Source organism: Macaca fascicularis, chromosome 2, assembly GCF_037993035.2.
Source record: "Macaca fascicularis isolate 582-1 chromosome 2, T2T-MFA8v1.1".
Taxonomy (NCBI): domain Eukaryota; kingdom Metazoa; phylum Chordata; class Mammalia; order Primates; family Cercopithecidae; genus Macaca; species Macaca fascicularis.
Window position 1 is genome coordinate 191892234 of NC_088376.1, and position 16760 is coordinate 191908993.

The following is a 16760-nucleotide window of genomic DNA, read 5'->3' on the forward strand; positions in this document are numbered from 1 at the left end:
GAGTTTCTCTTATTTTCTGTGGCATGTCCAGACTTCTTATATTTGCAAAAAAATTGGCAAACAACAATAGCAATGGTGACAAAAATAATTAGACCAGGGGTGTCCAAGGGAAAGAATACAGTCATGGTTTCTCTTTCTGGTTGGGCCAGTAAAGCCCCTTTCTCATTCTTCTTTTCCACTTATCACTAGAGATGGAAACTAAAAGCGATGCCTTCAGGCTGCTAAAAGCCTAAAACAAAACAAAATAGAACAACAACAGCAAAATAAGGCAGGTTAGACCTCATTGACCACTGAATGAATGCCAGGATCTTTGCTAAACTGTGACTTCCACTACAAAATTTAAGTATATTTACTGAAGATGTTATCCGAAGTCAGATATAAATCAGAATGTAAAGAAGAATTCAGGTTTGGAAGGTAGCTTTCAGGTTTAGAAAAAAGTAAAAATACAGATTATTTTTTTATAAATATTGAAAAAAATAGTCAATATTTTGAGCCAAATGAAAAAATAATATTTTAAATAACGAAAATATTATCTTTTAATTCCCTACATTTCATAACAGAACAATACCAGAGCAACGAGACCTTTAAATTGGAAGTCATCTTGGGTCACCGTTTCCAGTTTCTCATCCATTGCAAAAATCCTCCTTACCATCTTAACAGAGAGCCTATTTTACTTCAGTTCCATTGCTGTGAACATCATCGCTTTCAGCCGAAATCGGCCTTAGTGCCAAATGCTGCTTTGCATCCCATTTTTCTATGACTTGCAAACTAAGAATAGATTTTACATTTTTAAATGGTTTTTAAAATGTAACAAAAGCAGAGTACGTCATAATACATGACAATTATATGAAACTCATATTTTAGTTTCTATAAATAAAGTTTTATTGGGGCACAGCCATGGTTATTATTTATGTATTGGTGATGGCTGCTTTCATGCTATGATGGCAGAGACAAGCAGTTTCAAGAGACAGAAAGGCCCACAAGCCTAAAATATTTACTGTCTGGCCCTTTATAGAAGTTTCCTGATTACTCAAGAAACACACAATATAAATTTCTTTCTTTTTTTCCTTAAGAGAATGGCAAATAGTTTAGGTTCTTCTCTCTCTCTCTCTTTCTTTTTAAGTTGGTGATTATCATTATTTTGCCTTCACATTTTTTTTCTTAATTGGGATAATTATAGATTCACAAGCAGTTGTAAGAAATAATCAGAGATTACATCTACATTTTACTTAGTTTCCATAAATAACATTTTGCAAAACTATAGCAGGAGGATAACCAAGATATTGACAGTGATCTTATCAATCTTACTCAAGTTTCCCATTTCACTTGTACTCATTTGTACATATGTGCATGTTTGTGTGCATGCGTATTAGGTTTTTTTTTTTTTCTTTTTTTGAGATGGAGTTTTGCTTTTATCGCCCAGGCTGGAGTGAAATGGCACAATCTCAGCTCACTGCAACCTCCACCTCCCGGGTTCAAGCAATTCTCCTACCTCAGCCTCCCAAGTAGCTGGGATTGCAGACATGTGCCACCACACCCGGCTAATTTTTGTATTTTGAGTAAAGACGGGGTTTCCCCATGTTGGTCAGACAGGTCTCAAACTCCTGACCTCACGTGATCTGTCCACCTCGGTCTCCCAAAGGGCTTACAGGTGTGAGCCACTGTGCCTGGCTGTTTATAAGTTCTCTACAGATTTTACCACTTGTGTACATTTGTGTATCTTCCACCATACTAAAGATACTAAACAGATTTCCCTCTTTTATTCTCAAATCCTTTCATACTTTTACATTCTCATCAGACATATTTTGAACACTTCTGTCCACCTTTTGTTAACTTCTGATAGCCTTGCAGCTTATTGATATCTCATTTGAAGTGTCTGTTTGTACTCCCAGTTATGTTGCGTACAGGGAGTTGCAAAATCTTAGAAGATAACAAAGAACTTTAAAGTAAGATAAGAAACATATTTCTGGCAACCTCAGAAAGTAGTACAGTCTTATTAAGTAACAAACAATTATGATGTGTTAAAGCAAAATTGAAAAGTAATGCAATAGCCAAATTAAAATCAGCCTCTAACACAGTAAAAGCCAGAAGGCGAGCAATCTGAATCAGTAATAAAGTATAAAAACTTATCAAACTCTCTGAAATTCAGAAGGACGAATACTGATACAATAAAAAAAAAAAAGAAGAGAGAGAAACAGAGGTAGAAACAAGAAAGGGATACTGTGAGCCAAAGTGCTAGGGATGGGGGAGGAGGAGGGAGAGGAAGAGGAAGGTGGGGCAAAGGGGTAGGGGAGGAAAAGAGAATGAGGGAGGGAGAAGGAAAAGGAAGAGAGAACGGAAGGAAGGAAGAGAGTTGTACCATAATCAAAATCAGGAAATTAATATTTGTACTTACAATCAAGTAAATTCCACACATTACTCAGATTTCACCAGTTGTCCAATTAATTTTTTCTTTTGTTCCAGATTTGGATTCTGGCTCCAGCATTGCATTTTGATATTTGTTTTAGTCTCTTCCAGTTAGTAACAGTTGTAAAAGTCGGTCTTTTTTTTTGCTGTTGTTGTTGGTTTTTTTTTTTTGCAACTTTTTAGCACTTTTGAAGAACATTGGTTAGGTATTCTTTCTAACTTCAACAGGTAACTCTGTGAGATCAATCAGAAGGAATACAGAAAAATAGGTGTCTTCTTTTGAAAAATATGAAAGTGAGACCCATCTAGTGGACAAAATATTGTATCACACAATAACCAAATGCCACTCTCTCTCTATGTGTATAGAAATATAAATGTAGGACAAATATAATTTAAAATGTCAATGAAATATTGTCTTCTTTGAATTTTCTCCTGTAACAAAAATTGTAGTAACCAATGTTAAAAGCCAATATCAGCAATCTTATAAAACCAAGTACACATCCAGAAAACTGTAATGCTTGTTTTGAAAATATTAATCTCAATTTAAAGCAACATAAATCCAGTATTTCCTTATCTATGTGTGTTCCTAGTGTCTTCCAGGTAATGCCTAGTCAGTTTTGGAAATTAAACTGAGTAGGACACTGGCAGTTTACATATCATTTGACAACTTTGTATCACCCTGTGGCAAATCTAATCTTCTTGCTGGTTGGCCAGTGTCAATAACGGAAACCTACCAGGCTAAGGCAACCTGTTTTTACACCAGATGACTAGCCTTCTGAATGAAATGGTACCTACTCATACATTTGTTTGGTAAGTGATTTGAACTCCTCTGTTGAAGGTGGGAAATGGAGCATGTTAATATTTTTACTAAGTGTGGAAGCTGTATGAGAACCAATGTATGTTTCTGTCTTTTGAGCGGAACAGCTTCGACTGAGCAAGTGGCGAATCAGGGGAAGAGAATATTTAAGTCCACAAACACTGCACTCAGTGTAACATTCAAAAACTTTCCAATAGTCACAGTACCTGAATTATGGATTAAGAGAAAGGAGTCATGAAGCACAGACAAAGAAGGCAAATGGAAGTGGAAGACATTCAAGTCAAAATTATTTGACTTAAAAAAAAAAAGAATTTTGTAAATAAAACTCTCCCTTCAGCTAAACTCTGAAGTGCAAAGTGTACCTTCTGTTTTCATTTACATCCAAATTTACCAAAAGTAGTTTTCTATCAGAAAATACAATATTTTTCCTTTCAGTGAAATCTTTAAAGTGTACACTGTTAGATATCTGTAGGCTCTTCTAGAATGCACAGCTGAAAAAACAAGATATTTAAACCCTCAAATGGTTTGGGTCTATTTCAAGGTTTTGTTCTTGGCCTTATTATGCAAAAAACAAAAAGTTGCCCTTGGCCTCTAAATTTCGGAATGACAATTTAAAATGTTTAAATACCAAAGTATTTTATTGGTGTAAATTATATATAGTCTTTATTCATTTTTAAGAACACTTAATATTTAGCCACTTTAATAAAGGACTAGAAATATTAATATACACTTTGCTGAATATTCATAATATTTAGTTTCTTTTCCTATGAAAGTAAAATTTTGTCTTAAGACTGGACATTGCCTACAATTGCATCTTTAGGCACATAATTTTGTCAGAAAGTTGATAATTTTCAGTTTACTATTTCCCCATGTACTTAAAAAAATAATGTTTTGATATATTTAAAATGTATCATTTTACCAAGATAGTACAAAAAAGATTTATGCATAAACATTCACATGGTAATAATTTTTAAAATGATATTATCTTCTGTAACTATGTAAATCAAACCTGGCAGCTGATGCCTGGCAGTTGAAGAAGACCCACAAAATTATTCTTGCAAATTATGATGAGTAACTGAACCTAAAGCGACCCCTGGCACAACTGGATAACAAATTAGTCAAAGAAAGAATTACTAGCAATTATAGTTTCTGATTGCCTACAAGCAGACAACAAAATTTGGTATAGTCTCATGTATGTCTGCTTTCTTAGCTAGCTTCTTGGTCTGGTCCCTGAAAGCATCATAGACAAAAGAAACAGATCTATTTATTTATTTATTTTGATAATCAGAATGTATGTTTCCCTTAAAATATCTCCCTACCCGCTTCCATTTTAGCATATGACTATACGTTCTGTAATGTATATGAGATTAATATACAAAAATCAGCTGTTTTAAACATACTACTCTTAGAATTATTTATGAATAGTAAATAACTGCTAAGTGAACCTTTCTTGATAACATATTTTGATGGATTAAGGAGGAAATGAGTGAACCAAAATGAGAAGAGAGAAAATTGGAAAGACATGATGTCTAAAGACTAACTTCTTCTACGTTGCAAATTGCCTTAACAACAGCTACAGCAGAAATTAGTGTTTTTGGACTCTGTCTTTGGCTCCTATGCCAGTTGTGGTGTGGGAGAGGATAATACAGTAAAGATATATTTCCATTTGTCTTTCCCACCTGGATTCATTCTCTCTTTTTCTCCCCACTCCTGTGGATAGACTGCTGTGTTCACTACTTACAAAGGGAAAAGTTAAAATAGAAACACAATGACCACAATAGCCACAACAACAATAGAAACAATAACCAGAAAAAAAAAAATAGCTGGAATTTTACTGTGGCTTTGCTTTTTAGATACATACGGCCTTGAGGGAATGAAGAAGAGTTGAAATGCAGACTGAAAATACATGAAATGAAAATGACCTCCTTTCCTCCTAATCCTCCCAACTGGGGGGTGGATATAGAGGGAGAAGACAGAGGAATTATGGGAGTATTAAGGAGTTAGCCTGGATAGGCATTATAAGGCCAGTACACAGACAATACCACAGACCTGCAGGCCTGTGCAGATGCCTATGGAGAATGAAGGTAGATTACCAGGAATTGAATAAGATGGTCCTCCCCAATGTATGCAGCTGCACCCAATATTGCCTTTCTTCTGATAAAGATAGGAGTAGGAGAGGGCTGGCCACCTACTCTTTTGTTATGGATTTAGCCAATGCCTTCTTCAGCATCTCCTCTGCCCCATGGAGTCAAGTTCTATTTGCACTGGACCTTTACTTTCTTGCCCTGTGGATACCACCCGGGGGAGTTGCGTGTTTTCGATCACATTGATGATATCATGCTAACTTCAGAGTCCAGCTTACAAACTGCAACCCCCACCCGGCTGCCCCAACAGAGGATAGGTGGTCATCACAGACAAAGTCCAAGATCCAGGCTTGGGGGCAAATACTTGGGTGTCATCTGGTCAGGTAACAGCAAAGTCTTTCAGTCTGCTTTTATGGGTAAGGTTCAGGCCTTCCCGTGTCCTACCACACCAAAGCAGCTGCGAGTTTTCTTAGGCCTTTTAAGGTATTGGCATCCTTCTATTCCCCATTTGGCCCAATTCCTTAGGCCCCCATGGCACTTAGTCAGGAAGTGGCCCACTGGGATGGGTCCACAAAGGAGGATGAGGTCTTTGAACAAGCTATAAGTCGCAGTGAAACAAATAAAAGCCTTGAGGGTTCCAGTGCAGGGACAGCCTTGTGAATTAGGCATAGCCCAAGCTCCTGACAAGTTTGGGTGCGGCTTGTGGCAAGGACATAAATGGGTGAATTCAGGATTCTGCTCCCTACTAGGGAAGGGGGATGAAGGTGGATTATGGTGCCATGGAGCAAGAACTCTGAGCTGTGTATTGTGCTTTGCAGCAGGTAGAGGACACTGTAGAGGGGGTCCTGGTGCTAGTGCATACCCAGTACTCCATGACAGGTTGACTCAAGAATGCTTTCCCAGAGACGGAGGTCTGGGAATTCTCAGACACAGACTGTGGCCAGAGGGCATGCATGCCTGCAACAGAGGAGCACATTGACCGGTAGCCCCTTGAACACAAAGCTCCATTGGATATTTGACCCTGTCACCTATATGACAGCTGAAGGACAGTCTTTGATGGAGGCCACTAGACCTCTGTGGATTCCTTCCTTCATATAGGAGGGACTGGGTCCCATTCCTGACTCACCTTTGCCCTACCCTGGGACTCAAGGTAACCTACTATTGCCCTTGCCACAGGAGTGACCCACCACGGAATCCATCATTCCATGGTCCCGGAAGTGGCAAATCAGCCATGGTTTGTTTTTTCTGCTCCATAGAGAAAAAGGCCTAGAACAGGGTATACAGGTCACAGTTGTTTTGCACCCTACTTCCCCTCGTACTTCTAGGATGGTGGGTCCTGGTCCTCTCTTGTGCAGGGGGATGATCGTTCTCTTGCTCTGGAAAAATCATCCTCTTATTGTAGAACATTGTGGTGCCGCTGGTGTCTTACTCTGGCCTCCTGCAGTGCAGAGGGGGGCAAATCCATTTGGTATCATAAACCAGGTACAAGTCCTCTGCCGGAAGTGGTGCTCTCAGAATGACACAACTTCCTGTATCTTGACTGCTCATGAGTACCCTTTCTTATACCACTAAACATCTCACCTTCCACCCATAGATGGTGTACAGCAAACCTCTTTACCAACTGGGCACAATTGGTGGCCTTTCTCTTGAACAAAGTAGACTGTTGGGCCTGCAGAGAGCTTCCCCTCTCCTCCACCACAGGCCTGCCGTGGCGCATCCAGGATCAACTTCCAAGCATTCGGAAGAGCTTTATGATTATCATTATATTTGTTGTTGTAGTTTATATTGTTGCTGGTATCTACTGCTATGCTCCTTTGCATACCTGGCCCTGGGGAAAAATCACGGACCACAGGCGTGATAAGAATGTGAGGGTCATTCAAGGGTATGCTGGAGTGGAGGGTAGGGTAAATGAACCTGAGAGCAAAAAGTTAAACATACCCTTAGGATGGCCCTGTAAGGCAGACACACCCGAATGTATGGAGTGGTCAACCCGGAGATTCATTCCTTGTCTATGAGGAACGTCTGAGTCTCTGTCTCATCCAGTGGAACACAGGCCACACAGAGGATTGAAGCCCTGAGTTTTGGGTTGGATGAAGGTTGCCAGGTGAGATCGTCAAAGGGAGGGTGTTAAGTAAAAATGCTATATAAACTGCATGTTGTTGCCATTTTCCTGCCCAGCCTGCTGCTGTGGCCACTGGGCATTGTGGTTATCTTGTCCAGCCCACCTCCACTGGATGGTATGTAAGGCAGATATCTTGTCCGGCCGGCTGCCACAGGACGATTTCTATATGTAAGGAGGTTCTCCTGTTCTGCCTGCTGCCATTGGACTCTCTACCCTGTTTGTAACCCCCTAAAAAAAACCCACGACTTGTTTTCTGACTCTGCATCTCTTCTTCCACCTCTTGAACCTGGTACCTTCCCTGTTGAGGTTAATAGGTATTCAGCACAACACCTGTCCCTAAGTACTTGGCATTATTTGAGTCTCCTAGAATTTAAACCCAGCCTCAGAAAAAGAAGCAGGAAGCCCAAATTAATTTAGGACAATTTTCTGCTACAATGGCAAAATGAGAGCCGAAAGTAAAATTAATTTGTGTCACAGGAAAAGAAAGAATGCTTCTCCCACAAGCTCTTGCACACTTATTGAGCTTCATACTTGCTATGAACACACACATGCAGCAAATACTCTGCAGTAAGAAAAGGCTTCACACTATTTGTCAATATGATAACATTTAAGCAAAGTTTGAAAGATGAAAAAGAATATGTCAGGTGAATAATAGATGAGGTGCCTTTAGGGAAACGAAGAGTATATGCAAAGATATGGAAGCATGAAAAGTAACTCTGTGCTTGGGTAGGATCTAGAGATAATTCACAGATGACTGGCACTTAAGAATTAGTAAACAGAGCCACGACAATGGAAAAAGCAGATCTAGCTAGAACATAAAAGTCTTTGCTAAGAAATGTTGGTTTTGTTCTATAGTTGAAAAAGATCTATTAAAATATTTTAAACATAAGAATGGCATGAGCAGATTCAAACTACTATCAAGATAATTTAGGCAGAGTGTATAGGATGAGTTGAAACATGATGACAATAGAAGCAGACAGACCCTTTAGGAAGCTAGTGAGAAATTATTAGGGCCTAAACCATGGGGGTGGAGACAGAAGACTAATTGAGGCTTACTTGACATGTAGAATTGATGGGATTTGGCCAGTTAGATATTAGCTATGAGGGAGAGGTTGATGATCGTTTCCAGTTTCTGTGTGGAATGTTAGTATCATTAATCAAGCAAGATAAGGACTATGGGGAGGAGATATGAAGAGATGACCAGTTGACTATTAGAAAGAGGTACTTGAATCTCTGGAGAGATTTCTGGACTAAAAGTAGATTAGGAAAATTCCATAACCTCAAACTCATAATGATGGTTTGGGGAAATTTATATAGACTTCCATATGTTCAGTCTCTCCCATGAATTGTCTCCTTCTCTGTCATCTTCCGCCTTTGACCTTGGATCAAGCAGCAAAATCTGATATCATCAATGCTGCTCAAATTTGACATCATTTGTGACTCTGACTTTATATTTGGTCCCAGGTTGCATTTTATTGCAGTAGCCCCCTCTGTTGATTTAATTTTGGAATCTTGAACTTAGTTCCCTTGACTCTTGCTTTAGAATGATTTGAAATGACCCCCTGTCCTTCTTTATAGTGGGCAATAGGTCATGAATTATACCAGCAAAACAGGAAAATAATAGAGTAGGAGGCAATGTATTTCCATACAGTGTAGACAGAAAATCACTTGGCCAATAGACCAAGCTGCCATTCATATATCAACATAGCAGGTGGCAGCTATGCAGGAACTACATAAGAGTTACCGATTAATGGCCAGATGCGATGACCCATGCCTGTAATCCTAGCACTTTGGGAGACCGAGGCGGGCAGATCACCTGAGGTCGGGAGTTTAAGACCACCCTGACCAGCATGGAGAAAACCCATCTCTACTAAAAATACAAAATTAGCTGGGTGTGGTGGTGCATACCTGTAATCCCAGCTACTCTGGAGGCTGAGGCAGGAGAATCGCTTGAACCTGGGAGGTGGAGGTTGCAATGAGCCGAGATCACGCCATTGCACTCTAGCCTGGGCAACAAAAGCAAAAAACTCTGTCTCGAAAAAAACAAAAAACAAAACAAAAAAACACAAACAAACAAGAGTTACTGATTAACTCTCAGATATGCCAGTTGCTCCAATTCTAAACATAATATATAATACATATACAGTGATTCTTCATTCAAGGCTCATATTTATGTTTTACACATATTAGTTAATTTAATCCTTGCCTCAACCTTCTGAAATAATTACCATTATTATTCCTATTCTACTGATGAAGAAACTGAAACAGAAAAATTAAATTGAACAATATCACACAGAGATGTGGATTCAAACCCAAACAATCTAGCTCCAGAGATTTCTCTCTTATTTAATTTGTAAACCCATTTGCATTAGTTTCCCATTGATGCTGTATCTAATTACTACCAACTTAAGGACTTAAAAACAACACAAATTTATTATCTCATAGCTCTGGAGGTTAGAAGTCTGAAAGGGTCTTGTGGGCTAAAAGCAAGGGCAACATTCCTTCTGGACTGTAGAGACTAATCTCTTCCTTGTTTCTTTCCATTTCTAGAGGCAATCTGCATTCCTTGTCTTGTAGCCTTTTCATCTTTGAAGTTAGCAATGTAGCATCTTCAGATCTCTCTGACACTGCTTTCATCCTCACATCTCCTTCTCTGACTCTGATTATCCTGAATTCTTCTTATAAGGACAGGTGTGATTACACTGGACCCACCAGATAACCAAGGTTAATCTCCCTAGGTCAAGATCCTTAACTTAGTCATGTTTGCAAAATCCCCTTTGCCACATAAGATAACGTATTCGCAGGTTTCAGAGGTTAACATATGGACATCTTTGGAAAGCATTATTTTATTCTATTATATTATTCTTGATATTTTCATAGATAGAGGAGATATATTTTACCTGGAGAATCTCAATATTAACTTTCTACTTTGTCTGCAATTATTTCCTCTAAAAATAACACACATAAAGACGTAAAGACACTTGCCCACTTTTACAGCATACTTTTTCAGTGTGCAAAAGAAGTTTGCATTAAACACTTGAAACAACATTAATGATGAGACCTGGTACCCCCTAATGATCAAGACCTATACTCTTTCCTAGATACTCAAAGAGTACCAGAAAATTCAGTCAGCAACCAGTGTGGAGGACCAATTTCATCAATTGTTACTCAGCATGTATTTATCACACCAGATCCCTTGCAAAAGTTTTGGTTTATTTATTTATTTTACCCCATTCTGCTTTCCAGTGAATTTAAAATGATGAATCACTACTGAAGCTAGATAAGAATTAAAATTTTCCATGCTATTATAGTCTTCCTCAACATGTAGGATTATACCAAATAAGTAATGATCTGGAGTTGTCTGTGATTGATTCAAGACTCCTTATAGTTGAGTCAAAGGTGAAAAGATACGTCAGGAATCACCCCATAGCTCTTTCATATGGCATAAAGTTATAGTATCTAGCTGAGGAAGTGTTGGTAAGAGACCAAGGTCATGGATTCCATGGCCTTTGTTTTATGATAGGTAGTACTTAGCTGCCATTTGCTTTAATAAGTTTCTCACAGGCTTATTGCATTCCCAGATGAAACACAGCATAGAATTATACCTTTAAATCAAGTAGTAAAATCTCAAATGTTTTAGTAATCATTGTTTTAAATATTTCCCTTACTTGGGAATATTTTCACAAGATTGAAGTTCTAGATCTTTTCATCTTTTTCATTTCAATAGGGTGAAATGAATCTACATTGAACCATTATTTTGGTTGGGTACAGTCTTGGGTTATGACTCTCTTTGAATGGGTTCAGACCTGAGCTTTATGTTTATCCGTCTATAGAATTTTCATTTTTATATGTACATATTACGTTCAGCTCCCACTACCAAGTGAAAAGAGTCTCCTTTCACTCTTAGTACTGTTAGAAAAATACAGGGGGTTTTTGGACATGAACGTATCTTATTCATGTCCATTAATCTGGCAAATTGGTACAATTCCAGGTTATTTTTAACTCCCCTTCCTAGAATCTACTTATCTATTTTGAAACATTTAGACAATTTTTCTTTCTTTATATGGATTGACAATTCTTGTACATATTCACTTGCTAAATACTTGGGAAAACAAAATGTCAGATTAGAATCTTTCGCATTGCTGGGGTCCAGTTGATTTTCTACATTCATGGAGAAAACAGGTAGCACTTGTTAACTAAAAGAAGGCTAAATTCTTTGACTTTCAGTTTAAAAAAAACAATTGGGAAATAGGCAAAGCAAGTTATCTATTTTTTCTCCAAACTGCTTAGATTTAAACGTATGTCCTAAATCCAGGTTTAAAAAACATATTTTAAGTTACTTTGGAGAACAAGAAGGTACTAGGTCAATGCAAGACCGTATTGACTCTATGAAGTGTGGATTTAGAGATTAAGGCAAGTTGTTGGATATTAAGATTGGCAGAGATGATTCTCTTATGTCTTGCTCTACTTCCAGGAGGTAACAAAATCTAGTACTAAGAATACAACATACTTGTTTTAGCTGATGGGATGGATGGAGAGTTCCTGGCCTTTTATAAACTTCCTCACACAACTTACCCAAATTTAGATGTTTGAGCAGGAAGCATTGTGAGCATTGCAAATTAGTGCACATATGACCAGACTCTCATTACATACTTGTTGACTGAGTTGCTAGCTGGAGGAAGAACTGACATTCGAAATATGGCCTGGGAAAAGACTTGAGGAAACTGGTTAAGGAAGAAAAGCAGGGAGCTGTTGGAAAGTATGTTTCTTAGAGCAGAATAAAGCTTCAGACTGATTATGGATTTGTGGTCTAAGTGAGAGGAAGAGCGAAAAGGAGTTTTCTGGTTTGTTTAAAGTTTTATTTTTAAAGAAGAATTTCTCTTTGCGAAATTGGGCCACAACTGGCACTAGACTTGAGCCACAAGATAATTGGATTTTTACAAATTTGAAAGTAGCTGAGTTGTAAGCTGGAGCAAACTGATTCACCAGCACTGAGTCCATACTTTTTATGACTCCACAGGCTGGTATATTTCTCCGGAAGAGCACCCCAAGGCCCTCAGGGTGGCTGTCTCTCTGAGAATAAGCAGCTGGCACTGAAAATCTCTGGGCATCAAATTCTTCATTAAAATAAAAAGGTTGACATTGATATGATCTAAAGTTATTCACAAATTGTTTGACCTAAAAATGAATAAATATCAATGAATCCTGAAATTCTGCTTAATCAATTAGTCAGGTGATATGTGTTCTTTCATTCAGTCATTCATTCTTCAAATATCCATTAAGTGCCTACCATGTGCCAGATATTTTGGCAGCAGTGAAAGTATATTTATGGGTCATAAACAAAAGACTCCTTTCATTTATTATAAAAATAAAAGTATTTATTATATTAATATGTTCTGGTAAGGCCTCTGAGAAGAATTTTGATTCTTCCTTCTGCTTCAGACAGCCAGAATCCAGACACCATCCTCATCCTGAAGAGCTACTTTAATGCGTTTGAGCCAGGTAACCAAGAACAATAAATGAAGAAATAACTTAGAAGTGTGGATCTGTTAAAAACATTTCTATGCTTTTCCCTAAAGGAATTTTGGACTAGAATAACCTGCGATCCTTCATTCTTCTTACCTGTAAGTCTTCAGTATGTTGCTGGGGAGTTTTGCTAGTTTACTTACAGAAAAGAAATATGTTTCTTCAACTGACTTGGAGACGTCTTTTTATAGTACTAGCCAAGTTAGCTGGTGCAAAAAGTTCTGAAAACTTGTAATTAGAGTTTGCTCCATTGAACAGTGAAACAAAGATACCCAGGTATGACAACACTGCAAATACTACTGGAATAGCATAAAATGATAAAATTCAAGCATACAAATAAATGTGGATCATTTGTAAATATACGTATGGTGATAACAAATGCATACATTGTCTGGTTTCTTTGCCATTTTTCTTCTTGATATTTCTAAGCAGTTTTACTAATCATTTTGGGCTTGGGCATGGGGGAGCATAGCGTAGCTACAGGTTTTTGGATTTGTCTTGCATCACAAAGAGTTGCCTTTGCTCTGCTATCCTCATTTAGCATGAACCAGGAGGGAATTTCAAAGTTCTGCTCATTACTTTCTTGGCTCATCACAGTACTTCATAGGGAATAGCAAAATTCCTGAGCCAAGCAACTCAGTCTACAGAAGAGGTCAACTTCAGGAGGGGTGTGTTATTCAGTGTTTAAGTATTTATAGTCCACAAGTGAAATGGCCAACACCATGAGGTAAAGAACATGTGTGGCTACGTGCTGATGCTTTTTCCATAGTGTGATCTTGTCAAACTCTCCTCTAGTCTCTAGAAGGATGCTTCTAAGAGGAGAGAGAAAGAAACAGAGAGAGAGAGAGAGAGAGAGAGAAACAGAGAGAGAGTGGTGTGGGTCACATGAAGAAAATAAATCTGTGGATTATGTTTCTAAAAGCATCATATACAGAATATATTATCAATACTTACATTTTAATTTAAACCAATTAAATAGACATATCTAAAGTAATGTAAATCCTGAAAGTAAAGATGATAACAGTCTTTGTGGACTGACATAGAATACAGAAAATAATGAATGGCTTTGCTTGAGAGTTCTATCAGGGTTTTCTTTACAATAGTCTGTGATCTTAGGCCCTAGCAATATGGTTCACCAAAAATATACAAATTGACATATAGATAAATAGATAGATAGACCTAGCAATACAATGTATCAAAAATATAAAAATTGACACACACACACACACACACACACATATATATATATATATATATATATATATATATATAGAGAGAGAGAGAGAGAGAGAGAGAGAGAGAGAGAGAGAGAGAGAGAGAGAAGGAGAGGGAGAGAGAGAGATGGAGAGAGGTAGGTCTCACTCTGTCACACAGGCTGGTGTGCAGTATTATGATCACAGCTCACTGAAGTCTCAACTGCCTGGGTTCGAGAGATCCTCCCACCTCAGCCTCCTGAGTAGCTGAAACCACAGGTGCACACCACCACGCCTGGATAATTTTTTTATTATATTTATTTGTAGAGACACAGTCTCACTGTTTTCCAGGCTGGAAGTATTTTTTATAAAAGTGTCAAACTATAAAATCTTGGGAGAATTTAAAAGTAAATATTGTATCACAACATACTCATAATTGTAACTATCACTTGTAGAGCTTATCCAATATTTTAAATACTATAAAAAGTTTTATTCAAGTATTGATCCATTATTAACTCCTTTGATTCAAATGAGTATACAATCATTGACTCAACACATATCATACAAGGGTTCCTCTATATGAGGCATGGTGAATACTGGGACTACAGAAGGAACCAAGCAACACACCTTTATAGAACTTATAGTTCTGGAATTAAATGACACATCCCAAATGCATGAGGCAGATAATTATCAGTACTCACATTTGTAAAAATGGAACCTAAGGCTTCCAGAGAGCAAGTAATTCTCCAAGGATACTTGACTGGTTGGCGGAACCTATGAAGTTTGAAGTCAGCTTGTCAGGTTGAAGAGCTGTCTTCATGGTGTATGCCTCCTTAAACCTTAGTACACAAAGAAGCAGTGCGATTCAGATTCTAGAGTAAAAATAGAAGTGCTTTATTAATGGTTAGCCTAAACAAAAGTGAGGATCTGAAATGTGTTGCATAAATGTTGACAGTCAAAACATAATAGCAATTTCATTCTTGGCTATCAAGAGTCTAGGTTAGAAAAAGGAAAAGTTTTACAACCAGTGGAAAGCAAGATCTATTTCACCGATAACCCTAAAAAAGATCTCCCCAAATGAATTTATTTTCAAAGAAAACTTAAAAGAAGTTAAAAATCAATATGTCATTATAAAAACTGCTGAATAAAATAGAAAAAAATATAAGTGTTCTTTTGGTTGTTCAGTCTATTCAATGATTAGCCTCTAAAATTAGAAACACATGGAAGTCTAAGTTTTTAAAAAAATTTTTACTTGGATTTTTTGACATTGGTATAACTTTTTGGTGATAGTTTTGAAGTTAGAGGAAATATATTTTTAAATTCCTTTTATATTTAAAACATTACCATATAACACATGAAATCATGAAAATGTAGTCAAAAAGGGAAAACTTAGCCATATTTCTTGGAAAAAGGAATGACTTGGAAAATAATATACACAAACACTGCATTTTTAGTAAAATTGAGTCCATGTGCGACATTGTTTTCCAAAAGATAGAAACTAAACCATCTTTTCTGGATATAAATTAAATGCAGAAGAGGAAAATATTCTCTATTATACCCCATTTCTCTTTATGGTTTATATAAAACTAATTTTGAAGTCTTTTTATTTTATTGTAATTGCCTGACATTAAATGGAAGCATACTTGTGCTTCAAGTGTTGTTGATTGTTTTAAAAATAACCCTTCTATCGGGCATATTAATGTAATCGATTTTTGGAAACCATACTTTTATGGCCTGATATTAAACTTGTAATGGACATGTGTTTTCTCCTAAATAAAATAGAATTATGAAATGTAAGTGTTGAACTTAGTCAGCGAAGTCTATGCTACACTGTGTTAACAAATAACCCCCAAATCGGCCGGGTGCGGTGGCTCACGCCTGTAATCCCAGCACTTTGGGAAACCGAGGCGGGAAGATCCCGAGGTCAGGAGATCAAGACCTTCCTGGCTAACATGGTGAAACCCCGTCTCTACTAAAAATACAAAAAATTAACCGGGCGAGGTGGCGGCGCCTGTAGTCCCAGCTACTCGAGAGGTTGAGGCAGGAGAATGGCGGGAACCCGGGAGGCCGAGCTTGCAGTGAGCCGAGATCGCGCCACTCACTCCAGCCTGGGCGACAGAGTGAGACTCCGTCTCAAAAAAACTGCAAAAAACAAAACAAAACAAAAACCCCAAATCTGAAAAACGACAAACATTTTCACTCATGCTGTTTGTCCGACACAGTCCATTGTGGTTCATTGCTCTACCTCAATCTCTTCCTCCAGTCACCACAAGGGAGGGAGAAAGAAGGAAAGAGTGAACATTGCAGTGTCTTACATTGACAAGGGGCATATGTCACTTCTGCTAAAGTCACATGATCATGCCACACTTCAGACTAACATGGGCCTGGTAGGTGGAGCACCAGAATATTTACGAACAAGGCTAATGGCTACCATAAAAGAAATTGTTGAGATCCTCTTATTCATACTCATTTTACATATGTGAAAACTTACTCCTAGCAGAAGGAAAAAGTTTGCTTAAATCATACATCAAATTAACTTAAAATAGTGGTCTTAACCAAGAGTTTCCTTGGTTCTTTTGGAAGGTTTGTATTAAATAGCTTTTATATACCAG